The sequence below is a fragment of the Tamandua tetradactyla genome, chromosome 15, assembly GCF_023851605.1.
Source record: "Tamandua tetradactyla isolate mTamTet1 chromosome 15, mTamTet1.pri, whole genome shotgun sequence".
Taxonomy (NCBI): domain Eukaryota; kingdom Metazoa; phylum Chordata; class Mammalia; order Pilosa; family Myrmecophagidae; genus Tamandua; species Tamandua tetradactyla.
Genome location: NC_135341.1, coordinates 85,455,306 through 85,482,436, shown reverse-complemented (window position 1 = coordinate 85,482,436; position 27,131 = coordinate 85,455,306). Strand labels below are relative to the sequence as shown.

General features: G+C 41.4%; 1 protein-coding gene across 15 annotated transcripts in view; it reads right to left on the bottom strand.

Moving 5' to 3' along the window:
- Positions 1 to 27,131, bottom strand: part of ZBTB38 (zinc finger and BTB domain containing 38) — a 105,218-nt gene that overhangs the window by 26,298 nt on the left and 51,789 nt on the right. For 4 of the 15 annotated variants that reach the window (XM_077130273.1, XM_077130270.1, XM_077130272.1 and 1 more), the window contains 3 exons: positions 24,947 to 25,012; positions 23,990 to 24,357; positions 11,727 to 11,828 (listed from right to left, as the gene is read on the bottom strand). The gene's annotated coding sequence lies outside the window, so the exon portion shown is untranslated. The other 11 variants (XM_077130278.1, XM_077130283.1, XM_077130280.1 and 8 more) reach the window with 8 other exon arrangements.

Here is a 27,131-nt window from a genome sequence, read left to right as displayed (position 1 = left end):
GGGTCTGAGTAATTAAATTCCCCAAGGCATCCGAGAGCAGGCCGTCCCTCTTAAAACCATGTCCTCTTGTGCACAGCCCTTTTCTGGTGGTAGCTTTTTCACTACTGTGCTTTTAGGGTTCCTTCACACTTGATGACCACAGCCCATGCCCAGTTCTCAGACAACCCTGTGTCCACAACGTGGCGCTGAATCTACACAAAGAAACACTCTTGGGTCCCAAGTGGCTGGTAATTCCTGTCCCCAAACCTTTCTGAAAATGGGGAGAAGAGTAAGCATCACCTCAATATAGGCAGTGGCTGGGGTGTTCTAGTTAATGAAAAGCAAAAAAAGCTTGCTTCTTAGTGGGGTGTGCATTCTAACTCATTCTTCGTTTGCCACAAATAGATCTTACAGATTCTTCAGGCCTGCGGCATGGACCACCCTAGCCAGTGTGGGTATCTCCTCCGTGGAGAAGTCCTCACCCAGCAGGAGCAAGGTGCCATCAATAGGAGGCTCTGTAACCCAACAGCCCTTTGAAGGTTCACCTTGCAGATCCCTCTCCTGGCCAAACATCTCCAATTCCTTAAGCTGTTTTGCTGAAAAGAGAATTTTATAGACAAAAGTAACTTCTAATTATCTATTCCAACCCTCTTATTTTATATGACAAAACTGAGGTCATAGAAATCAAATGACTTGCTTAAGAACTCATACATGACTAAAGCAGGTTTCTAAATTTCCATACTCCTCTCTATACCCCCACTCCTCAAATGACAACTGCTCAGTTCTCACTTACTACCAGTGTGACCTTGGAAAGTACTCAACCTCCCTAAGTCTCAGTCTTATTCATAAAACTAAGAGGATAAAACACACCTCCTGGAGAGTTGGAGGGTTAAATGAGAGTACATAAGCACAAAGCAAGTGTACAGCAAATGATAAATGATGAACAACAGAATAAATAAATAATACCACATATAATGCACAGACTTTTTCTTTTGGGAGGGGGCATGGAATTCTCCTTTCTCCCCTTGTTTCCTTTCCTTGGCTTCCAAACATCCAGTGCTGCATTTTTTTAACTGCAGTCTCAAAACTTATTTATTCTGGTTTAATTTAATTGTATTCATTTGGTCCACCATTTCCAGCCTGCTGGGATATTTTAGAATGTCAATTCTTCCTGGAAATACATTTATTGATCCCTTAAAATGACACTGGTTTCTGCTCCAGAAATTTTCAGGTAAGTTTTGGATGTGATGTCTGCGGCCAGAAGTAATGACTGGGCTCTGCGCTGCCTCCGGAGAGGAGCAACACGTGCAGGCGCTCCCCACCCATTCAAACCATTCGAGATCAGTGCTATCATGCTGACGACTACTTGGAAAACATTTTTTAATCTACTAGAATATAAAGCTTGGTTTTGAGGAAGTGGAATCCACACTATCAGCAAGTGATCCAGTGAGGAGCAGCTCCAAACAGTTTAATATGTGAATACAATAATACGCTAGGAATTAAGACACTGAGCCTGCACAGTAAGTTCTTCACTTCAGATCCAGAAAACTTCAGAGCTGCTGGAACTGAAATTGTTGGAAATAATCTGAGATTTAAAGCACACACTCACACAAGGTATCAAGCTCCTTGGAGCTGATGGGTGGTCCCTGACTCAATGCAAACCCTACCCATCTACATTCCCTCAGCATAGCTGTTTCAATAAGCAAAGCAAGACTCTGATTTACCTTCCCTCATGCTCCCTAACTAGCTCACTCCATTTGCTTTTCACGGGTGTACATGCTGGCCTCCTCCTACCCTGCCCCTCCCCAGGATTCAGACAGACTGTGATTGTCTCAGTGGGGCACGTCCACTTCCGGGCAGAACCCCTCCTTCCCACAAGGGCCACTTTCTGGGCTAAATATAGAACAAAGATACAACACTCAGCCTTATCCTGTTTAGCCCAGTACAACTCACACATCACGTGCACACACAATTTCATTTTCTTTCTTGCAACACCTCGCAGACCATGAAATAATATTTCCATTTCAAAGATGAAGATACTAAGGCTCAGAAAAATTAAGCAAAAATCTCAGCACTACATAGCTTATAATTGGCAAGATTGGGTTTTGAACCCAAGACGCTGTGACTGTTTTTAAAAACTCTTTCTGCCACCCTTGGCAAGGAAAATCATATTTTTATTCCAAATGTTAATAAACATAAACCACCATCTCATCTTTTGATTGATAGTTTAATGGTTGTGTTCGTGTTAGGCTAAATTCAGTGTCAAACACGTAGCTGCCACTCAGTGAACATATTGTTAGCTATTTTTACCAACGCAATGAGTTTTTCCTGATCAGTCTATATACCACTAACACACTGCTGACCAAGGTGATCACCCATGCATTCTACACATTCTCTGCCTTCCTTCATTATCTGATCATGGCGTTTTGTTTGTTTCTGTAAATTGGGAATAGTAATACCTGAGAAGGTTACTGTGATAGTTAAATAAGGAAACTAAAGTAGAGAGCTTAGCAAGCAAGTATTTAATCAATGGCATTACATACTACTTATTACTATTACTAATAAATTTTCAGTATGTTCATCAAAACAAAGTAGTTTTATTTTCTTAACAAGCGTTAGATGAAGTGTAATGCAGTAAGGGTACAATACGCAGAGAAACAAAAAAATTACTTCATCCCCTTGGCTTTGTTTAATCTTTTATTTCCTCCCCCACTCAGCAATCTCTTGGAGCCCACAGTCCGATGAATCTAATATTTATATTGTGCCATCCAGTTTGCCACAATATGACCATTCTCTATACACAGCTCCATTTTAAACATTTATATTACCTCTCTGCCCCTTTAGGTATTTGAGTTCCAGACTCTTGATCTATGAAAACATAAGCATAAATCACTTACAGGTTTTGTTCTGCCTGGAAATTTTAAATCTTTGTACAGTGACTCATTGTCCTAAAATTTACATGGCAAGATGTCAATGTTCAAGCTCTCAAAGCAACTGAAGTGATCCATCTTAACGGAGCCTCGGTGGTGAGATGTCTCAACAAGGGGTGCACTGGAATCAGGACTATTTCTTCAGGGCCTCTCAGGTGTGTTCGCAGAGGGGTGGATATCAAACTCTTCACTTTGCTCCTGTGACTAACTATAGTCTGCTCTTAATCAGCACTTCATGAAATCAGATTTACACTGTCAGAGGTACCCATATCAACTTTTTAAAAAGGGTCCTCTACTCATCATTAATACACGTTGTAATGGGAAAGCAGTTACTTGCTGAGCAATGCACAGGCCTTAATCAGTAGCTTCTTCCTGGCTCAAAAATATTCTGAGTTCATGTCATGCTCTAGCTCTGTAGCACATAAACACAGTAATTCCCCAAAACTAGAGCACTGAAATGGAGCTGGACCACCTGGCAGTTAGGGCTTCAAAACAACGGAGGCAATAAAACATATTCACCAAGATCTAGGGGCCTGCAGGGAATCTGCAAGAAAGCCTCAAGGGGACAATGGTGATCCAAGGAAGCAAACTTTGGTCTGGAGAGCACTGCAAACTCTCCCAGGTGCTAGTGGGGAGCTCCAGAGGCAAGGCTGAGATGGCTTTGTCATCCTCTGTCTGGCCTCCTCCCACGCGTCAGCAGACAGCCCTACATTGGCAGTGGATTCCCAGCTGGTTCCAGACACAAAAAAACAAATGTACAGAGGTTGTTTTTATGGAGCCTTGGCCCGTGGCTATTTATTTGGATCCACTTATATATTTGCATATACATTTCCTTCTCCCCTGGTTTCCACAGGCCTTCCTCCTGTGTTTTCCATCATTTCTCCTCCACCTCCCATTTTTCCACTTGAAGCCACTGCTAGCAAGAATGGAATCTGGAGGGAGGCCAGACATGGCTGCACAGACCTGAGGGAGCATGGGATTGTGACACACGGTCACCTCTTTCTAGGGCTCAGGAGACGTGGGTATTGCAGGGTCATCAAGCAAGCTCTCCAGTAGGTATGTGGGAATAGTGAGATACACAGGAGCTTTTCTACTGAGGAAATGCTTCAAAAACTCTGGCTCGTCACACAAACGGATGCACGGTGGTTTGGACAAAAGAATTCAACTGGGAAAAAAATAGTTGGGGGTTGTGGGGGAAATATTAAAAGAACAAAGTTCTAGTTAGCTTTTAGCAATTCTGCCTAAAGAAAATTTTAACTAAAAACTGAATGAAGATTTCTGGTGGCAGTCAAGTATTCAAAGAGTTCCCCTGCTCACCTGTTTTAGAGTGAAATTATCTGGGGTTAAAGAGGTAGCAATTACATCAATAAATAAGCTACATACTTTTTTTTAAAAGTAAATCTCTCTAAACAAATCTCAAACCCACTGCAGATAAAAACTCACAATATGCTTTAAATATTCTAATTTTTTAAAATTTAAAGAACAGGCTGTTCTTCAGAACAGCTCGAGTTTCTGCTCGTGCTTTCATTTTAGAAAACAAATGTTCATAGACTCTACAGTGGGAGGAGTTTCACACAGGGATTCAAACCCACAGAAAATGGCCACCGGGTTTTAGAAACCTTAACACAACAAACAGGGTACCCAAGAGGCCCTCTGAAAATACAGGGCACTTACCTTTCACAAAGGACAATACATACTGCATTTTTTTCCAACCAGAAACATAAATCATGGCCTCCAATGTATTGTTTGCTGAATGCTTCAAAGACTAATCACCAGAACTTTTATTATTCTCCCTGAGCGAGGGAACCTCAAGGGGGAAAAACAGGTCACCTTTAATGTAAGATAGCTGCTAGGATTGGAGGTAAGACTACCGTTTGAACTTCATAAAATAATTTAAAAGATCTGGAAAAGTATTTCTTAAAATAGAAGTATAAACCATCAGAAGCTTATCTTTAAATAGAAAAGAAAGGCTTAAAATAGATAATTCAAACAAGACAAAAAGTTCTTGATTGATTTCCTGAAAATGTCACAAAGGAAACAAAATATTGAAAATGGTAAGTACACAACAAAACAGGGTTAGAAACAGTAGTGAATATGTGATGTAGAAAAAAAGGTTTTCCCCAGTAACTTACGGTATTTCTGAGCAAAATGTCAACTCAGAGCATGTAACATGGCTAAAGAAATCCAGAACTGCTAGACCTTGAAAGGAACATTTTAAAAGGCCAGTTGTTTGGATGTTTTTTTTAAAACTGTATTTAGCATGCCGCTAGGCATAAGCCAGATTTCTAAAGTCCAAGCAAAACCCCATTCAGGGCTTCATTTTATTTCCATGCCACTCGCTCCCTTTCCTGTCTGTCCTCATGACTTCTGCTTCCTCAAGTGGTCCCCTGCAGCCCACGCTAGAGCCAAAGTGGGCCCCCAGCAGGGCAGCAGCTGCCCAGTGCTGTCTACGGGGCCACACCTCCAGCTTCACCCCCGACCTGGAGAAACCCACTTTCTGAGCTCAGGTCGGGTTTAAGGTGGAGCAGATCAAGACACTGAGCATGTTTGGGGGGGGGCGGGATCCTCACTTTGGTCTAAGAGCCAATCAGTGTTCTGTCAGAGCTAATAAGAATCTCCATGCTTGCCCCCAAATGCACATGTCTGGGGAAACTGTGGATCTGAATGCAGATTTTCCTTGCCTGGCAAGATAATAAATTTCAGCTTTGTTTTCAGTGAATTGGTGGTCTCATTATCTAATAATTGTAATCAATTTGACAAATAATCAGAAGTTGCTGTGACACAGAAACAGGAAAAAGAACACAAACAAAATGGGACCTGGAACAAGTATCCAACTCACAAGGCAGGAAGTGACAGCTCCTGTCTTGCTCACTTTGCACAAATAACCCAGAAATAACCGAAATAACCTAGGGCGCCCCTCCGGGACTCACAGCCAGGGGCTTTCTCATGGAGTACACCCTGCCACGAGCACGCAGACCATCGACCAGCAGGATGGGCGATGCGAGCTGGGCCTTTTTCTCTTTCTCCTTGAGAAAATGTGTCATTCCTCTCAAAACTTAATTGTTGTACAACTTAGTAATTTTCATGTGCACAAGAGAGGAAAAATGTTTTAAAAAAACAAAACAGGAAACAATTGTCCTTCTGCCTCTCCCAGTTTGAAAAACTTTTTTCTTGACTACTGGTTCACAGGATGTGTATTTTGGAAGTATCAAGAAACAGTCAAAAGAAAGAAAGAGAAAAAGAGCCCAGCTGACTATTTGAAACTAAAATCAAGGGCTGACCCAGGTCTTCTTGGGCTTGAAGCTGATGCAATTTGGGGGAGACCATCTATAAAGAAAGACAAAATGGGCAAGAATCCAAGTGCTTCAACTGGCCCGGAAGCTGTCTGTCTGCTGGAAGCCCAGCACAGATCACGGTCAACTCTCTTCCACAGAAGAATTTCTTTAAGCTTTGCGTCCTGCCACCACCTCCCAGTTTTCCTGATAACCTGTCTCAGAAGATGGGGTTCCATTCCCCGTTCACCACTAACTGTGTGACCCTGAACAAGTCTTAGACCTGACCTGACTGCCATTTCCTTAGCTGGTATGTGAAGACTTTAGGCTAGTTTATTTGTAAGATTCTTTCTAGCCATAAAATCAGAAAACCATATGGTTTCTGGCACCCTATTTTGTCAACTTTTGACTGATTCCCAGCCAGTCCCAACCTTTCTGTGAGACTCTTCCTTTTCTTCAGTACAATATTCCACCCTTAAATTCATGCACTTTACTCAAAAGTGTATGGGGTGAAGAAAAATAACAACAACAACAAAAAAAATGTATGGGGTAAAGGCAGAATCTCAAGTCGACTAATTCTAGTATACTTATGTGGACATGGGGGGAGCTTTGAAATTGGGATCCCTGGAGGATCTCAGACATGGTGTTAACCCCATCTGCTTGTCCCAGCATCTCTGCTTTTCTGCTGCCAAGGAAATAGAATATACTGCACCTTAAAGCTGGCAAGAAGGTTAGCCATCATTGAGCCAAGCCTCCTCTTGTTCAGGTGAGGAAACCAAGCCATTAAAGTGATGTGACCTTCCAACCTAAGGGTGCACAGCTGGTCGCTGGTAACAAGTTCCGGCCTCCAGCCTCTTCAACCCTGGTCTGGGCTCTTTCCCCACTACCTGCAGAATTCCTTGGGGCCCAGAGGGTAGTCAACAAGTATCCACTGGGTATTCTGGTCAGTCCCCCAGGGAGATGTTTTAAGCTTTCAACTGGCACAGCCACACTGGGAACATCTGGCCCAGCCCAGCAACAGGGCCAGCTATAGCAAACTCAAATTGACTGAACTTTTATCAGGGCAGAAATCCATTGGTGTTCTCACTGTAAAAGAAAAGCTTGGGGCAGCACACTGATGGTAGCTAAGAACAGGGTAGGGAGATGTGGAGGCCACACAACGGGGTTCAGATCTGGTACCTGGCACAGAGCTGATAATTGCTAAGTATTTGTTAAACAAGTTCGAGTTTGTACATTACCTCTCCTCCTCTTGCTTCATGTAAAAAATGCTGAGGTTACAACAATATCAGAGACAGGGTCTCTGTCTCAATATGTAGCTGAGCGGCAGCATGGGGCATGGGGAGAAGCAGCTAGGCTTTGGCATCAGGACTTCAAACACTCCTCACTACAACTTTGGCCAAGTCACTTAGCCTCTCTGTGCCTCAATTTCCACCACATCTGGTTGTTCTGAGACTCTAATTAGATGGCTGAGATAAGGTACAGAACAACCTCCATGGAAGTCCGTTCTGCCCTCTTGCCTTGGGAACAGGCAGAGAAACTGTTCCTAAGCAAGGCTACAGGCCAGCAGGCCTCCTCTTCCAAAAGGAGCAAACCATCATCATGATGCTGGTATTTAAAAATGACTCAACATAGTTTTTATAAATATATTCACATTAAGTCACCTGGTTTTAAAAGATGTGTACGCAACATAAGGTTCAATTCAACATACAGCAAGTATGTTTTATATTCTCTACACACAAAACTTCAATATCAAACATACATATATCTTAATCCTTTCTCATGAATAAGTAAGGAAGAGAGCTACGACTAGGAAGAAAAAAAGATAAAGTGCTCTTCTCATCTATAAAATGAGTTCGGGATAGATGAACACTATGAACTTTAGCTTAAGAACTATATGGTTCTAAGACAGAGAATGCAGGAGATAATACAACGACAGAGATGGTGTCCACCAGAAGTCAGACAGATAAATACATCAAAATAATTTAATGGCAAGATTGTGCTATGTTGCCGCCATCAAATATGTTGCCAAAAACATTTAAAGCTGCAGTGGGTTTTGCAAACTCTGGCTTAGGGACAGGGTGTCAGCATTTACTCCACTAGAATAGCAGCTGGTTTAGGGGCTGCATGCCACCCGATGCTGCTGTGGGTCTAAGGCAGATGGCTTCCCGACCACTATCAGCCCCTGGCTGTCTGGGACAAACACAATCCATAAAACATCGTTGCTGCAAATACAAACTGCTTGAACATAGATACAGCTCTAATAGAAACAGCATCTGAAATCGGCAATTCCAGTCAGGTTTATCTCCTCCTTAGCTTCCCAGAAAATGACATCTGCTAATCTTCATTACCTACAGTGCTTGTTTAAAGTACATTTTCCCAGGCCCCTCCCCCAAATCCACCAAATCAGAATCTCTGGGCCTGGGAGATTCTGGGAACCTGAAGGCCTGGGAACCTACATTTTTTTAAGTTGTCAATATTTTTTTTGGGGGGGGGTACCTACATTTTAATAATCTCCCCAGTGGGCAGGCCACAGTGGCTCAGCAGGTAAGAATGCTTGCCTGCCATGCCTGAGGACCTGGGTGCGATTCTCGGTGCCTGCCCATGTAAAAAAAAAAACAAACAAAAAAAACTCCCCAGGTGGACTCTTATCCATGCTAATTTACAAGTCACTTGAACTATCACTGGCAAGATCAGCTATAGCAGGAGGTATGCTCCTTCCATGATAAAATTAACACATTAAAATGAGTCCAAAAGATAAAGCTCTGTATGTAGATGCACAGCACACACACATTCACCTATGACAACTATACACACTTGTGAGGTAAAAGGAACCAATGTTGATTAAATGTCTATTATGGTATAAATCCTAATCAAATTATATATTACCCAATCTTCAAAATAATATTAAATGAATTATGATTGGAAAAGTTATTCTTAGAGGAAAAATAACTTTTCTAAAGTCACAAGCTTGGAAAAATGGCCCAATTAGGTTGTGAAACTATATTTATCTGACCCCAGTCTTCTCATTCCATTGTACAAAGCTCGTACCTGCATGAAAACACATGCACACATATATACATACACACACATTAAAAAAATAGCCATAAGGTAAAAAGTAATGGAATTTCATTACTTTTAGAAACTTTTTTGCATCAGCAGACATGTTGTTTTTTTTTTTTTTTTTTTTTTTTAGGTGCATGGTCCAGGAATCAAACCCGGGTTTCCTGCATGGATGGTGAGCATTCTACCACTGAATCACAGACATATAATTTTTAAATGACTTATTCTATCAAGGAATATTCTGCTGACAATGGAATAAAGTACCTGACTACTATCAAAACCACATTTAACAGTCTGAATTTTAGCAATCTAGCATTGGTTGATTCCATGGGTTTCCTGGGCTTCACACCTCCCATCCCACCCTCCCAACCTCTCTGCAGAGGCTGACACTCCTAGGGAAACCCCCTTTCCTTGCCTTCGGGGGTTGTATTCATCTGTGGTTCTTCCTTGCTCTGCTGCCAGAGTCCTCTCTGCCTCCCTGGGCCCTTCTCTGGTTCTTCAGAAGACTCTGTTCTCAACGTTTTTCTCCCTATATTCTCTCTCTGAAAAACCTGTTCTCCCACCTCTTGACTTTTTGTTATATACCAACAACTCCCTGGCTTTCTCTGGAGCACAAAATCCTATTTGTCTGGGAGACATCAGACTTGACTTCAAACTCAGCATCTCTAAAATGCAGCTCCTCTTTCCTCCAGATTTCCTTCCACAATTATTTTTATATATTTTATTACCTCAACTACAAAACAGAATGAGAGGGAAGGGGACAGATCTTTTTGCGGCTGAATCCTTCATTCTCTCTACCAAAGAGTTATGCTCGTAGCATGTACTCAAATATTTGCTATATAACATTTACAGAACTCCTTCAAGTTTACAAAATATATTCACATTTCATAACTCATTTGTCTTATTTGGGCTTAATTTACTACAAATAGTATTCAGGTCCTGTAATCGGATTTCTGTTGCTTATTGCAATTATCAAAATGCTCCCTATCTTTCTATCTTATAAAAGTTTTCTCTTAAATTGCTTTACTTTTGAATACTCAAAGAGTCTTGTGTGGCTTACAAAACTAACAGAGGGGAACATTTCGTGTCACAGGAAGCTCTCTTGCCAAACTGCTTTTTTCCTCTGTCTATGAGTTAAGTATACAATTAAAAAGGCCTCTATTAAGCAGGAGACAGTAATGGCAAAGTCCAACTTAAAAGAGAAGTGAGAAACTACTTTCTAAACGAGTTGCCAATTGAAATTCTATTTATGGGTCAATCTCAAATATACTGGGAGGTGATATTCCAGTATATTAACAATACAAAATGTCTTAACAGTCAAACAAATAATTCTTTGCTAAGAGACCAAACATGACTAACATCCTGATTGTAACAACATAATAATCTGTTTGGTCTTGAATATCCAAGTGCTTATAGGAGCTCAATAAACATTTGTTGAATGAACAAATAAATGAATTAATTCAGATAAGGCTCTACTATTGTTTATAAATTGAAAGCATACATTTTAACAGATGGATGGTGGTGTATATTTAAAGTTGAAAACAATGCAAAACTGAATTGATGGGCAAGAACTCTGATATGCCTGTCACTCTGGACTCCTCCTGTGATGGAGCCTACTCTGGCTGCTGGAGAAGCAAGTGAATGAGGAGGTGAAAGTCAGGCAGTGCCTGTTTGACTACATCTCTGTGGAGTTCAGATTGTATGCTACTCCAAGGCAGGTACTTTACCCTGGACTCTTGGTCCTAGCATAGTGTCTTGTTTAGGTTAAACGTAGGATGAGATGCAAAGCCCTCCACGAGCTGCTTCCAATTTCGTATCTCAAGTCTTTACATCTATTCTCCTTACCTCATAGGAATATTGTCAGGCATAAATTAAAATACTGCATTTAAAGCCCTTAGCACACTGCCTGGCATATGACAATTGTTATTATCACCATCTGGGACTTCGCTGATGCTTCTAAGATAGCATTAATGTGCTAAGTACTTTTCTGTAAATGTCCTGGGCCCTTTGCGCTCCTATCCGCAGTGCCTAGCACAGGGGTTGCTCCATTACACACCCTGAAGCTGGTGTACCCCTGAGCAATGGAGACCTGAGTTCTAGCACTGCCTCTGCTTCTTTTTACTGGGACACCCTAAAGAATCACCTAACCTCTCTGACCCTCAGTGACATTTCTTGGTGCCTCCAGCCTGGGGAAGCCCAAGATCTATGATGTGAATTTCAGAAGTTCCCACGACAATCCTTGCCAGAAATGGAACAAAAAACCAGCTGTCCTGACGCCCCATTTACTTAGCTCCCCCTTCATCACAGGGACCTCACACATCACATCTCCTTAACGGCTACTTTAATACTATTGTCATTTTGTAGTCCCAAAGCCTGGTGGATCACTACTGTGAATCATGCACCCCTTAAGAGTCCCTCAGTAAAAACACAGAAGAAAAACCATTTCTATTTCATGTGGACTAAGGAGAGACATAAATTTACTTACTTCAGTTAGAACAGAGCAGCCTTAACAGAGTCAGTTTCCTATGTTTTGCAAATCACTTGAAAATCCTCCGTTCTGAGTCTTCCATCTCCTCCACATCAAGATCTTAAAAGAAGAAAAGAAAAAATTAAATCACAGTGTCCCATGACTAGACAGATTTGACATTTTCAGTAATGGCAGGAATTGTAGTTAGCATGTACTGCATACCTACTATAAGACAAGCAGTGTACAAAGTGATTTACACGTTACCTCACTTAATCTTCATAACACTCCTCAGATGTAGGAACATTATTCCTTGATTTTACGGTTACGGAAATGGAGGCTCTGAGAGGTTACAGAATTTGTTCACTGTCATCCAACTCAAACCCAGGTTCAAGTGATTTCAAAGTCCTGGCTATCAACCACTAAGTAAGGGTTTTAAAAACTTTCCTGACAGTGACCCACCATTTAAAAAAAAAAAAGAACTATATTATAAAAACTGAAAAACAGAGTCTCATAAAACAGTGCTTATGCTTATTACGTGCAACCATTTCTGCCATTTTCTATTCTGTTCTATTTTTTTTCTATATTGCTCTATATATCCTATATCTTTTTTCAAAATTCCAGTAGCAGCCCACTAAACCGATTTCACAATCCACTAATGGATCCCTGCTCTTCTTGGAAAAACACTACACTTAGATACAATACCTCCTATGCTTATTAACCATGAGATTCTGACTAAGTAGTTGAACTTGACAATTAGAAAAGTCTTTAACCTTTAAAATATGTATAAGGCTCCATAAAGAGTTTCATCTATAATGGATCTGTAAAGCAGATATTCAATTAGGGCCAAAGTCCAGGATGGAATTAGTCACTTAACCTGCGGCAGAGCGGGAGTTATAAAGAGGCACCACAAACCGACTAAACTCTAAGGTGAATTCTTATATACCCTGCAAAGAAGTGGCTAACAGCGGACCATTGTGTTGTACCAACACAGCGGACCTAACTCCTGCACAAGTACAAGGCTGAGATTGCAAACCCTCACGAAGGGCCCACCTGTGCACGCCGCGGTCAGTTTTAGGGGCTTGGTGTCGGACGCAGGAAATTGGCAGGTTCCTGTGGGGCCAGGACCGCGGTCCGATTCACAGTCCCAGGAAGGAGACGGCGACTGTCGGCGCAGTTCTCGAACCTGCGAGCCTGGAGCCCACACTTCCCCAGCCCTCGCGTGCACATTCCCCCGTGGCCCCCGCCTCTGGGCCTCGGGATGCGGTGCAACCTGCCTGCCTAACCCCGGCCACCGCCCCCCTCAAGGGCGCACGGCCCAGTCCGGCACCTGCGGGCGCGCCCTGCCCCGCAGCTCTGCTCCCGGCGCCTGCGACACTGGAGAGCGCTGCGGGAGAGTCACCCAGGCGGGCTTCGGGGCTTCCTCCTGGGCAGATGCGGGGCCAGCAGGATGCGCCCTGCGCCCGCCCGCCCGCCGCGCCGCGCCGCGCCCACCCTGGCTCGGCTCTGGACCCCGCGAAAGGCACTTACGGGCCCGGCTGCTCCCCGGCGGGCGCGCTTCCCCGGGGGTCCATGGCGCTTCCGGACCCGCGAGTCCAGTCGCAGCGCCGCACAGCACCGCCCAGAAAATGGACGCCGGCGGATCGGCTCTGCCGGCCCGGCCCGCCCCCGGCGCGGGGCAGAGGACGCGGCCCGACCCCCGTGCCCGCTCGGGCGGGGAGCTGCGGGAAACCCCGCGCGGAGGATGAGGCCTGGAAGGCCTCAGCGGCACAGGGGTCTGGGCCCACAGCGGATCGACAAGTCCCCAGACCCACCCAGGGGGCGGCGAGGGCACCCACGACGGTCCACGAGTCTTTAAAGTCCAACGCAGGAGCGGCGGCGACGTGTTGGGGTTGGGGGAGGGTGGGGGACATGAGAGGCCCCAGACCAATCCGGGGGGCCGGCGCCTCAGACTCCTCTGGGAGGACAGCAGAGGCCACGACCACAAGCTGCCAAAAGAACAGCCCAGCTGGCCAGTGACGGGTCCATGGCCATAAGTCCCCGTCCGCACAGGGGTCCCTGGGCAGCCCACCTAGACCCCAAGACGGCATCTTAACCCTGCACACTTGGGAGAGGCTGGACTGCGAGAAAGTCATGTGCATTAAATTAAAACTTTAATCATCTTCTCAGGAAAAGGGTGTCACCTATACTTTCCCATGGCTGTCAGGAGAGGCCTGGATTTTTTCCAAACATAGTATAAAAGCTATTCCACGCAAAAGACCCATTCCTCTTCCTTAAAGAAACGGCACTGACCTCCTGCTGGAATCTTTCTTCCTAGATTCGGAGACTGCTCATAGAGACAGTATTTACTGAGGGCCTGCCACAAACTCTCCTTGTGGAGCTAACAGCCTAGTGCACACTCATTTACACGTTTTTGTTTGTTTTTAAAAACAACAGTACTGCGTCCTCATAGTACTGAATCTTATTTTAAATTTTTCTTTAGAAAAGATTGATCCCCAGGCTTTAACTTAAAAAGGTAAAACATCTTTTTTTGCTTGATTCACATCCTGGAATTCACTGTTTGCAACTCTGCACCCCAGTTGCTGACCATCTTATGAGTGTAATCATTTTGACAATCAAGTAGATCACATCATTAAGTACAAAGTCCGTAAAACATTTTATAATAACCAAAGGAAAATAATATTGATTCCATGTCAAATTAAAGAATCATATAATTTAAAAAAAAAAAAATAAAGGAGGGTTTTGAAAGTTGGCAGGTTGGGCAACATGCATACACATGTACACTAGCAGTTCTCAACCTCCTCGATGTCAAGTACCCTTTATTCTCTCCACAGGCCACATGCTTAGAAAGATCTACTCCATAAAGTTGCATTTATTAAGTAATGATTCATCTTCCCCCTTAAAATCTGGAATAAAACAAAACAAATCAGAAAACCTGAAATGTTTTTGTATATCAAATTGCCAATCAAAGCTACAAAACCTGAGCTAACTTGTGTTAACAGTGGATTCCAACCTACAGAAACTTGTGGTCTAATAGCATGTTTGTATGTTTCCATTGAGTCTTTTGGAGTCTCTGAAAATCATTCAAAGATCTCCGTGAAAACCGAAGTGCCAGGATTGGTTGGTAAGTGCTACTAGGAGGTAGTGCTCGCTGTGCTCCCCTGGAAATGGAAGGTGGAAGGTGGTAGAAGAAAAGCGATCTGGCCTTTGGATTCAGTTTATCTGAGTTTGAAGCCCAGCTTTACCATTCACAAGGCCATATACTGTGCAACTTCAGGCATGATATTTAACCTCCTTCAGCCTCAACTGACTCATCTGTAAAATAGGGCTAATTTAATAAATGCCTACCTTGTATGGTTTTTTTTTAATAATTAGATGAGGTAATGCATTATGCAAAGCATCTACAGTAGTTCCTGACACACACTAAATGTTCTGTAGGCACAAGCTGTTGTGGCTGTTGTTAGTGCTGGAAGTCAGGTATCCTGAGCTCTAAATTCCCACCATCTGAGGGATAGAAATCATAGAATTTGCCAAGCAACCCTTATACTCTAGAAACTTTCTATGCTTCACCTGCCAGACTCCCAGGGTGAGTGACATAGAGGGTTTAAACCCAGGTATGACTCCACAGCCCACCTTCTTGTACTGCTAATGCGTTCTCAGTGGTACCTTGATCGGATACTGTCAACAGCTTGTTCAGGTCAAGTCAGTTCTGGTTTTCCTAAGAGGCTTAGTACATGAATGGCTCCTTACATTTACTTGGGAATTCACAAACAGTGGCGTTTATTTCTCATTACAGTCAAATGTTTCCCCAGAAGCAAGTAGATTTCCCCAAATTGTTATTAGTAACTAAATACCATGGCAATGGTTTCAAACGCCACAGCCTAAAACTTATATAAGCAGCCTGTCCTTCAAAATTTTCCACCCTTCCTCATAACCAGTCAGATTCTCTCTCTTAATCATTCTTCTGAGTATGGGGAACTATCTGGAAATTTCCAGGAATATCCCAACTTGTCATAATTTTATTCTTTTCTGTAAAGGTTTATTCTTTCCAAAACAAATATATTTTCTTTGTCTTTATAATACTTTTCATTTCAATATTATTTGCAAATCAGAAAAAAATCTCAACATCTCAAGATTCTCTCCACGCAAATTTCTACCAGTTCACCACCACCGCATCATGGCTCCCGATCCTTTCCCAGTGGCCCACTCTCGGAGGCTTTCCTTGCTTTCTACCTCATGTCCTTTAATTCCCACACAATCTCTGTTATGCTATGGATGCCTGCTTGTGCTTTCTGAATGGGACCTTTGGCTAATTTATTGCTAGCTGCTCCCTTTCTTTTTAAGGTTTCAATATTGTTGTGATCTCACATAAAAAGACCAAAGCGATGTCCCTTTTAAAAGCACATGCTTCCTCTGTTTCCCACCAGGGTTAGGAATACATAACTCATCCCATCTCCCATACTTGGAGCCCTCTTTATTTCCTTATTTACTTTTTTCCCTTTTTCCTTCATCCTGTGCTCTTTCACTTGGCTTCCCTTATATTTCTGCTTATCTCTCTCCCTTAAAACTTTTAAGGTTGTCCCTATTCAAATCATTTTCTCTAATTTCTACCACACTCCTGAAACATCTTGAGATTATTTTAACATCTTCCAAAGCTCCTGAAGAGACAGTGTTTAGAGCAGGTGTGTCGACTTTGGATGCCTCTGGGAACCAGACAGGTAAACGTGGGACGCTGCCTGATGGAAGTGGTAGGAGCTAGGACCTACAGAAATTCATACTCCACTTAAATGGGTGGGTGGGGGTGGGGATGGAGAGGGCTCACTACCCAGGCCTAGATGATTTTTGCCATTTGGGAATGCTAGCCCTGTGGAAATTACTGACAGCCAAATTCTGGATTTCTATAAAAAAAAAATGGAATCTGAATCTGACCAAGCCTCTAGATGTAACTACCAATTTAATGGGGATATGTGAAACAGAGGAACATGTTAAGAACACCAAGAGATGCAATCATCAAATTTCAGACTGTGGGAAACTCTATGGATAAAACAGTTTCTTCACCAATTTTCTTTAGCTCAATAGCAAGGATAAAAGAAAGAGAAGGGAAGCCTACAGAGTAAATGAAACTGTACTATATTGCCCTTATTTGGACCTGTGATTATGAACAAAACAAATTGCTTTAAAAAAATGATCTAATTGAAGAAATCTGAATGCTGGCTATGATATTTGATGTCATTAAAGAATTATTGTTATCTGTTAGTATGATAATAGTACTGGGGTTATTTTTCTTTCTTAGTAACCCATATATAAAATTATCTATCTACATTTTAAAAACTTATTTGGAAATATTTCAACCTAAGAAGAGTTGCAAGAATAGTACAAAGAACTCCTGTATACTCCACTCCCAGATTCAATTATTTATTTACTTAGTTATGTTTTTTCCTGAACCATCTGAATTGTAAGACATCATTCTCCTTTATCTCTAAGTACTTCAGCATTCATTTCCTGAGAAAAGACATTCTTTTAGAATCTTTCAGAGAATCCTACTGAAATATTTAGAGATAAAATATGATAATACAGAAGGGGATTTAAATGAAACAAGACTCCCAGCAGTTGAGAATTGTTGAAGCTGGGTGATGGCAATACAGAGGGTTTATTAAACTAATTTCTCTGCTTTGACATATATTTGTGATTTCCATCATAAAGTTGTAAAAGGCCATGTTAATGAAGGATTTTTAAATGGGATGAAATGCTTATGCTATGATATTAAGTGAAAAGACAGATATACAACTGTCTAAAAATATATTATCTCAACTAATACAAAATTCACCATGAATAGATAAAAGACTGAAAGGATATATGCCAATATGCTGACATTCTAGTTACTTCACAGTAGGTATAATATTACTTTTACAATGATTTTTTTAAGTAATTAAATAAAAATTAGATAATAAGAACAGTGGCAACCGATTTCAATAAAAAAAATCTTATTAGAAGTCAAAACACACATGTGGGCTGGATCTGGGGTCCCCAGTTTGCAGGCTTTGGTTTAGCAAAGGAGTTGACAAATTATGGCTTGCAGGCCAAATCCAGTCGCCTACCTGGCCTTATATGGTCCACAAACAAAAGAATGGTTTTTGCACTTTTAAATTACTGGGGGAAACAAATCAAAAGAAGCAGAATATTTCATAACTTGAAAATTATATGAAATTCACATTTCAATGTCCATAAATGAAGGTTATTGGAACATAGACACAGTTATGCATGTATCTATGGCAGTTCATATGCTATTATATGTAATATTATATGTTATTATTTTATTTTTATTCCATCAATAAAAATTTTGTGGGAATTTGTTTTTTCCTTTGTTATATAAGTACCTATACAACCACCTCAATTTTTGCAGGTATTTTGGGTATATCTCTAGTCTGAGCTTTGTAGAAGACCAAAAGCACTTGGCCACAGTATATGTAAAATGTCTGCTTGTTTGATTTAACGCTTAACCAGATATAGTAGAGTGAGAGGAGAGTAGAGGGCCCTCCGTCATCCTCAGCACATAAAATAGGAGCCTGGAGGGAAACTTCCTAAGATCCTGGGATCAATTGCCTTCAATGACATCAATCTGTAAGCTCTTTATAATCGCTAGCATCAGACAATTAAGCCACAAGGCCAACATTATGACAGAAGCCAGGCTGGACATCATAGCACCCTGCACGTACGCAGCAGGCCTGCAGCCTGCATTTAGGGGCTTCAGGAGCCTTCTTTTTCTAATTGCAACCCCCCACCCTCACCCTTAGCATGCACCCCCAGCCCCAGGACCTACCCAGCAGCATCTCCTTTTGTTTTGCCCAAGCCTGCCTCCTGACTGCTCCTTTTGTTCCCTCTTTCTTATTTTCTGCACTGGCCCCACTCCACCCTCTACTTGCTCTCCCAGTCTGCAGCATCTCCCCATTTTGCCTCCCAGATGCCACCCTCTTCTCTTTCACATCTTTTCCCCAACACCCTGTGGATTTTAGAGAATTTTTCAATAATGTAGCTCCCCCGCTTGCCTACTGAAGTTTCCCCTCTTCCCTTCCTCAGCTGAAGAAAGAAAAGGCAAAAACAACACAGCAACAACACAATCACAAGGGCACTGCCCTTCTGGGATTTAACCACATTCTCAGCTGGTGGCTTTTGTTTTGTCCTCTCACTGGCTGGTAAGGCCCTCGGGGCAGGGACACCACGTCATGCTCGACACTCAGGAAGGTGGGCAGGACAGCGAGGCTCTAATTAGAGCAAGGCTTCAGAGAGGATGGGAGATTTTAGAAGGCAAAAGGAAAGGGGATTTCAAAATATCCATTTGGCCGCAAAGGATGAGGTCTATTTTATTATTTAAAGCAAATCATGAAAGCTCTAGTGCTTTTCATGACTGCAGAACAAATGGTTACATTGGCATTTAAAAACAAAGCAGCACCAGGAAACAAACAGGCCAAAGGCAGTTGTAATATTGTGAGTGTAGAACACGGGGCCAGACTGGCACTCTGAGCAGGAATGGCTGTAGGGGGAAGGGGCCATTAAAGGAGAAGACGCAAAATAAGTTACAAGATCAGAAGAGCAATTTTCTGGTCAATGAGATGTTTAGGCAACGAGAGTCCCATGCTGGAATGACCTAATAAAGACAAGGGGTCTGACAACTGGTCTCAGACTTCTGCTGCCCAGAAAGCTTCCAGAGAACAGCCAACAGGAGAACTCCCATTGGCAACTAGGGAAGGCAGAAAAGCAAAAGCACCTTGCCTGCATCAAAGACTCAAATTTATGCATTCAAGGGCTTCTGTACTTAACATCTGCTCACAAATGAGACAGAGTCGCAGCTGTTATTGAGGTCACCTGGCAATGCAGGCAGGCCAACTTGGAGCAGGGCAGCTAGACATACGGTGGCTTATTAGAAGCCAAAACATCATGGAAAGGTGGTGAGGCCAAGACCCAGGGTCCCAGGCAGGAAGCATCCTTGCCATCAGCAGATTGACCCCCAAAACCTCAGACTGGCCTTTAAGAAACAGTACAAAGGGCACTAAGAGACCCAGCAGCCCCTTCGTTTTGCTCTCAATTGTGCTGGACCATAGTCGGTTCTGCCGGGACTACAGCAGGGTCTGTTTCACAGTGCATGCTCAACAACTGGCTCGCAGACAGGAACTGAATTGTTGAAGGCCCCTCCCCCACTGGCGGGCAATACTCTCCTATGAAGGACCAGAGCAAGCTTTTCTTTATGCAGGGTTTGCATTTCAGGGCCACTGAAAACCCAGGGGAGCGCAAGGAGGCAATAACGTGAGGGCCAGCAAGGCCACTTCTACTGTGTGATAAGCAGCCCACTACATCACAAATCAATTTTAGAAGGATCCTATAGTTTCTAACTCGTATAGCAAACTAGTCCTTTTTCCTCCAACCGTCAATAGCACATTAACCTGAAAAGCATAAAAGAATTTTGGTTCTTAAGAAGAATCTCCTGAGTGCTATTTGCTCCAATAGAGAGATATCACCCCACGTACGGTCTTTAGGAAGCCAGCGACAGGCAAAGACGGCTGTAGAGCTAAAGCACTTTGGCAAAACTTAAACTTCACTGTGTTGGGAGGCATTAGAGGACAAAGACAATCTATGGGCAAGATGGGGAATCCCCTTCCTCCATTTGCCTGTGAACAAAATGAAAGTAAATGGTGACCTTGATGTTTTGTTGTGAGTTTAAATTCTGGAGTTCTTATGAAAAATAAAGCAAGAGACCTCCCAGAAATTTCCTTGTGCTGAATAGTCTTTTTTCTGTGGATTTCTTGGGTTTGTACTAAATCTTTGCCAGAATTTCATCACCACCAAGGACTCCAATGCCCTGAGTCACACCACACTGTCTCAGGAAGCTTCATTGTGGCCAATGGTCTAAGACGTTGAGCAACGGGCAATAACTCTTAGGAGTTTGGCTAAAACCAGTCACCAGGGCCCAGTGTACTGTCACTGTGGGCTGAAACTTAGCTGGGTAAGGCTTGTCCCACAAAGTTGTCATCTCTGGCTCTGAAATAGTTCAACACAGAAAGGAAAGTCTGCATTCTGAGGACAAGCGCTCCCTCTGCCTGGTAATGTTCCCCGCTAGATCTCCACCCAACTAGACTCTTCTCATCATGCCCATCTCCAGTTAACTGCCCCCTTCTCGGGAAGGCTTTCCCTGACCAGCCATTCCAAAGTGCTCTCTCCTGTCTCCAGGCTGCCACCCTCACTGTTTTTTGTGGGGGTTTTTTTGCTTTTATTTTTCTTCACAACACTTGTCTGCTTTAGATATTTATTTACATACTTATTTTTGTTCACTCCCCTCAACTAGAGGCAGGTTTCACGAGAAGTAAGGCCTCTGGTATAACAGTGTCTGGCATATAGTAGGTACTTAATAAATGTGTTGAATAGTTAATTATCAAGAGTTAAGAACAGCATTTCCCATGGAAAGGAGCTATTGGAAAGAACCACATATTACCAAGAATTCAAAGATCTGTATTACTTAGTACTAAAGAGAAAGGTACTAGATTTTTTCTAGACCCTTCTCCCCATACCAACTATCGAAGAGGCTCTAAGTCACGGCCTGGCCAGCAGTCCATCTACAGATAGTCCATAAAAGTGGTTAAGGTAGGCGAACATCACTTCAGCAATAAGAAATGCAATCTTGCTATTTCTACTGAGGTAAAGCCTGGAAAAACATTTCCTATTCCCCAAAGAAAAAAGGAGTTGAGAACTGTATACTATAAATCATTCAGGCAGAAAGCCACAAATTTGCCCATTGCGTTTTGAAGAGAACAAAGCAGTTGTTTGCACATCTTCCTGTCACACCTGCTCTGGCCTGCCCAGTATAAACACCTTGGCCCAAAAGCATACATGGGTTAAGCATAGTCTTTTAAACAATGAGAGGGAGTAAGTACCATCCTCTACAATTGGCAGGAAGAGTTTCTAGCTAATGTAGGAAATTCACTAATAATTATAAATGGGTAAGTTTAGGAAGGTTTTGTGCCTTGTAAACATTTCTGTGAAATATGAAGGGAAAGCATTAAGGCGAAACACAACAAAGTAATAAATGATAATTATTCTTCTATCCACTGGCCCATTTATTAGAATGACAATGGTGCAACATGCTCCCCAACAGTCTTATTTGGCTTTCTAGCTTCTTGAATTGTGTTTAAAATTCTTTTTGGCAAGACCAAGAGCCATATAATTAAGTAATGCCTCAAAAAATTATTATATATGAAAATCTACAACAAGATGACGTAACCACACTTTTTGACGTAAAAACGAAAAGGTTCGACATTTTATAGGGAAATACACTGTTGAATCTATCAAGCATTCATTTTTATGGTGAAACAATTTCACCGCATCCATCTAATCTTGTAATTAAGATTCAAATGGGTTCAAAATGAGTAATTTGTATTGGCCTATCAAAACAGAAGATACAGTAGTTGTCATCTTTCTGAATAGCAGTAGTGTTTTAATTACAGATGCCTGGCTCATTATTTGCCAAAAAGCGAATGGCAATTAGCTTGATCCTACTGCAACTGTTCATGTACTGGCACTAAAATAAATAGGCAATACTGAATCAGGTTTCTGACATTTCCCTTCAGTTTACGATCTTCTGATTGATGCTATACTCAAAATGCACTCAGCATTTTAAGTCACAGGCAAGAAGGAAAATGGCTTCTGCACAGCCGAAAAAAAAAAAGGTGTTGCAGGAAGAATATTTCACAGCAAGCCCAGAGAACAAAATCACTGTAAGATGAATCATGTTCTAATATAATTGAGCCAGAAAGACTCCAGGTAAAATAGTTGTCAGCCTCAAAAAAAAAAAGAAAAGAAAAGAAAACACAACAACAACAAACCATTAGCCTACAAAGGGTTTGATTTTATAGACAGTGCTGTGGAGTATTAGACAAACTGCTTGGATAAAGCAACCAATTGCGCAGATGGTGTTGAATTTCAATGTTCTTCACAGGGGAGCTAACTTCAGGCAGGTTTCAGGTTTGGCATCCTCCTCCTCCCCTTAACACACCTACAGAAAAAGCTCGGTGCATACTTTTCGTTGGGGATGGGCTTGGGTTTGGGTCCTTCCGTCTTCTGAGAGCTCTGAGACTACCAACGGAGGGGTCCAGGAAACAAGAGCATAAGCATTTTCTGGTATTCAGAATTTCTGAAATACCTTTTGTTTCAGTGGCGCTGGTGGACTTGTGATAATGAAACTACACTTTTGTACACAAACCTCGACCAGCATTTTGGAGCACATTACAAAGAAAACCTTAATTTAGAAAGTAATGAGGACAAAGAAGGAAGAAAAAACTCCCATTGTGCAAGCTTTCTCTGATGTGTAGAAATATGGTTTAATTTTTAAAGCTTGAAGATTGCATTTAAAAACATCTAAAACCAATTCAGGCTCTATTTGTGAAGGAAAAGAACTGTAAAAATTTCAATAAACATTTGCTCCTTTTTTTAAAGACCTTTTGCATTTATGTTACAGCATTTTTAAATAGGATTTGGTTACCAAGGAAACAGTTTCTGGCCCGGTGTTAACGTGAAACTAAAATATATTTGAGAAGTTATGCTTAAAGGAAAAAGCTCATGAAATTATTTTTTGAAAAGTGCCAGAATTTGGTACTTATAGAACCACAGCTGTTTGGTCTGCAGTGAACCAGTCCAGGAGCTCAATGAAGCTCTGTTTCTTCTAACAGGACTATCTATATTTAATATTTGCCCCTTTAAAAATTGTAACTCCTCATGTCCCCTCCAAATACATATACAAATAGTCTATTTATTCTTATATATTACTTACGTTTGATTTGGGAAGCATATAAGTCTTTATTTTCATCTTTCATAAAACACGTTTAAAGACCGCTTCTTAAAATTTAAATATTTTTAACATTTCTTATTAAGCTTATTTGCGCTCTTCGAAATTATCCCTAGAAACCCATTTATTTTTAGTTTCAGGCTAAAATGGAGCTGAATCAATAGACTTTTAAAAAAATTCCTTTGTTGTCTAATGGCGCCACACCTATTATACATTTTATTTTTTAAAAGGAAAGCATCATCTCACATTTACAACAGAATCATTCTATAAATTTTTAGAAGCTACATATTTATGTGATATATCAATAGGAGAGGCTATCCAATTTAATACCCTCCCCCCAAAAAATCACAACTGCCTTTTTAAAATTTTTGTTTTAAAAGTCATATTTTAATCCAACTAATGTTCTTGCTGTACGGCTCAAAATAATCTATAAAACATGCAAATTTGAACCTACCTGTATGTATCACTTAATGCAGTGCTAGCATGACAAGACACAGCCATTTTTATGGAAAACGATGGAGACCAACCACCTGATTTCTCCGTCTTCTTGCTCACAAGTTTTAGATGTAATTGTCACACACACACAAAAAATTTCATACGCAGAACAGCTTGAATGTACTGCGATCACGAGAACTGAATTTATCAACAGGAAAATAGGATTGAAAAAAGAAGTTTCTCATCCAAGGTTTCTCTGAGGCTGAAAACCAAGGAGATGGTGTGTTGAATTTTTTTCCCTTCCTCCTCTGAGAGTTCAAAGCCGGGAGCTGACCACTGCAAAGGCCACTGTCACGTCTGCTGAAAATCAAGTCACTGATACCAGCGCTGAAAATACAAATTTGACAACTCAAGTTGTTTGCAACCACGGAGTGCAAAAGAGTTAAAAATAGATTCTACCTTGCCTCCTACCTGCATAATAAATACGTAAGTTTCAAGTGCTTTAATTTGATATTCACATAAATTAACAACACAACATACATTATTTAAAAGACAGCAAATGCAAGAAGGAAGGGGAACACCATCTGGTAGCAGAGTTTTGTTGTTGTTGTTGTTTTTAGGATGTTTCCCCCCCCTTTGGCTTTGTTTAAAAAAGAAAAGGTAAAATCCTATTTTGAATGTGATGAAAAACAAACATCCAGAAGCAAGTGAATCGGAACTGAAAGGTGGTGTTGAGATATTTATCTAAGGCTGTAATGAGGCAAAAACAGGTCTTGGCTACCAGATGATATGGCATACCGAGCATTTACATACCCACATCTCAACTACCAGGCAACGTGTAATGAATTCTCTACACAGCATGCACACACAGCACAAGCACGGCTAATCCTGCTGCCATTTTAGGCTCGCAGAGGCACGGTACGCACTGCATGCAGCACACGAGCACTAGGGAAGGAGGAGGCAAGGGACAGCTCACCTTAAATGCAGTATCTGATTAATGTTGTAAGTGACATTGCATATCAGCCTCAGAGTCTTGGTTCAACTGGGTAGGAGGGAACAAAGAAAAATGTCATCAACTGGTGATGCAAGATGAGCCCAATCACCAAACACTGTTTAGCAAACTCCAAATTCCGCAACCAGACATAGAAGGCATTTCATACACTTAAGCAGAGCTGCTGCACAATGAATATGTCCTGCTTCTGAGAATCCAACAGTCCTTTTGCTAAGGAAGAAAATAAGCTGGGATGAATACTGACATATCCTCTTCTTGAAGAAAGCTCTCAGTTCAGTATGTATCGGTCCGGATGCATTTGATAGATTGCTAATTTCATAGAATTCCTAACAGCACCAACAAAAAGAACTTTTAAGCTACTGCAAAGTATAGAATAATTCTGATGAAGGGCATAGCATTTCTAGATTGTTTTTCAAAATCCTAGATGGTGCTGGCAGGCTTGTAGAAGAATGCATGATCAGCTGTCTGTATCTGTGCTATAACCTTTAACCACAAGCAGTGTAAATGTATCCTGCGAAACGTATCTGAAGTACTGAACGGCAGATACCTCCCCAGACAGAGTTCTATCAAAATGTGAATGAATTTTCTTAAGCTTAAAAGCAAAATTAAATCAGTTCAGAAAAATAAATTGGTGCTGGTTCCTTTCGATATACAGTTTACTTTCATGAGCGACAAAAGCTATCCTTAGTAAACTGACCTAAATAATGCTAAGACTACCAGCAGCATAATATGCTTGCTTAGAGCATAGCAAATGTAAAATGATTTTTCTCCTCCTTCCCCATCAAAAGCTAAATTTTAAAGTGACAAGCCATTAACAGGAACACCAAAGGACTATAGATGATACATACTGTAAGAGAAGAAATCATGTAGTGCTGACATGCAATGTTTCTTTGTTTTACTTTGAGGCTTATTTTAGCTCTGCCTGCACAATGACATTGACATCATGGAGGTCAGCGCTGACACTGGGGTGCTATCCATTTTATGAGTGAAATGTTTTCCGAAAATTAAATCTCATCTACTCAAACACCACATCTTCACGTCTTCTTCAGCACCATCTCCCTACCCCCGCTGCTTGACATTGATGGGATCTGGTTTGGCTGTATGTAATAAATTCAAATCACCTTCTGTAGACTCCAATACATAATTATGAAGGATTAATTTTTTATATAAAAACCTTTAAGAATTCTTATGCACCCCCTTTTCATTCCTTTCTATCAATATGCACACACGCGCACACACACAGACACACACAATTGAATCCAAATTGCAATGAAATGTTTAACATGTGGAACAAAAAGAAGTGGAAAGAGCTGCTTATTCAGGATTTTGAAGAAATGCCTAATAAGCAAATACTGTTTCACTGCAAAACCAGTGTCACCATGTCCCCAAAGAGAGGAAATCAGCGTTGCTTGCTAGAAAAATTTCCTCCAGACCCTGCTGGCAGGTAAAACACAGAAAAGCATTTCATTTGCCATGCTGTATAAAACAAAAAGTCTTTTATTTTTAAGGAAATAGAACAGATTCTTTTCCACTCTATTTCTTTAGTTACAAAGAAACCAGACCCACTCCCACCCTCAGATCCTGGACATAAGCCAGCATTTTTATAAAATGCTATGATACTGATTTTGAATATATAATATTTACATTTTCTTCTTCTTCTCTCCCCAGAAGTCCTTAATTACCTTTTGCTTCACAGAATATGCTAATGTTAATTAATTTGTACAAAAACATTTGTACAAAAAATGAAATATTTTCTGGGGTTGTTAGTTTTCAAACGCCTCTATCTTCTGTAGGGACAAGCTAAAAATAATCAGGTTAGGAAGACATTCAAGTTTCCCAGAAATTTTTTAAAGGAGAAAATTTATTCAGACCTTTTAACTTCAGTACTAGATTTCACAACTAGATCTTTTGTTTCTAGCTCTCATTCTATATCCTTCCCCAGAACACAAATGATTTTTACCTTAACATGTGGGAAGTACCCTGCACGCTTCTACCTCACACACTTTAAAGTCTCTGAGTTCAATTCGGTTGTGCAAATGCTCAATCATACCTGAACCACATGGAGGCCTCTTCTCTTTGGAGCGCCTCTCCCCTTCATAACTATTTCAAGAATAAACATGGCTCTACCAAAAACAGTAGCTCTGGTTTA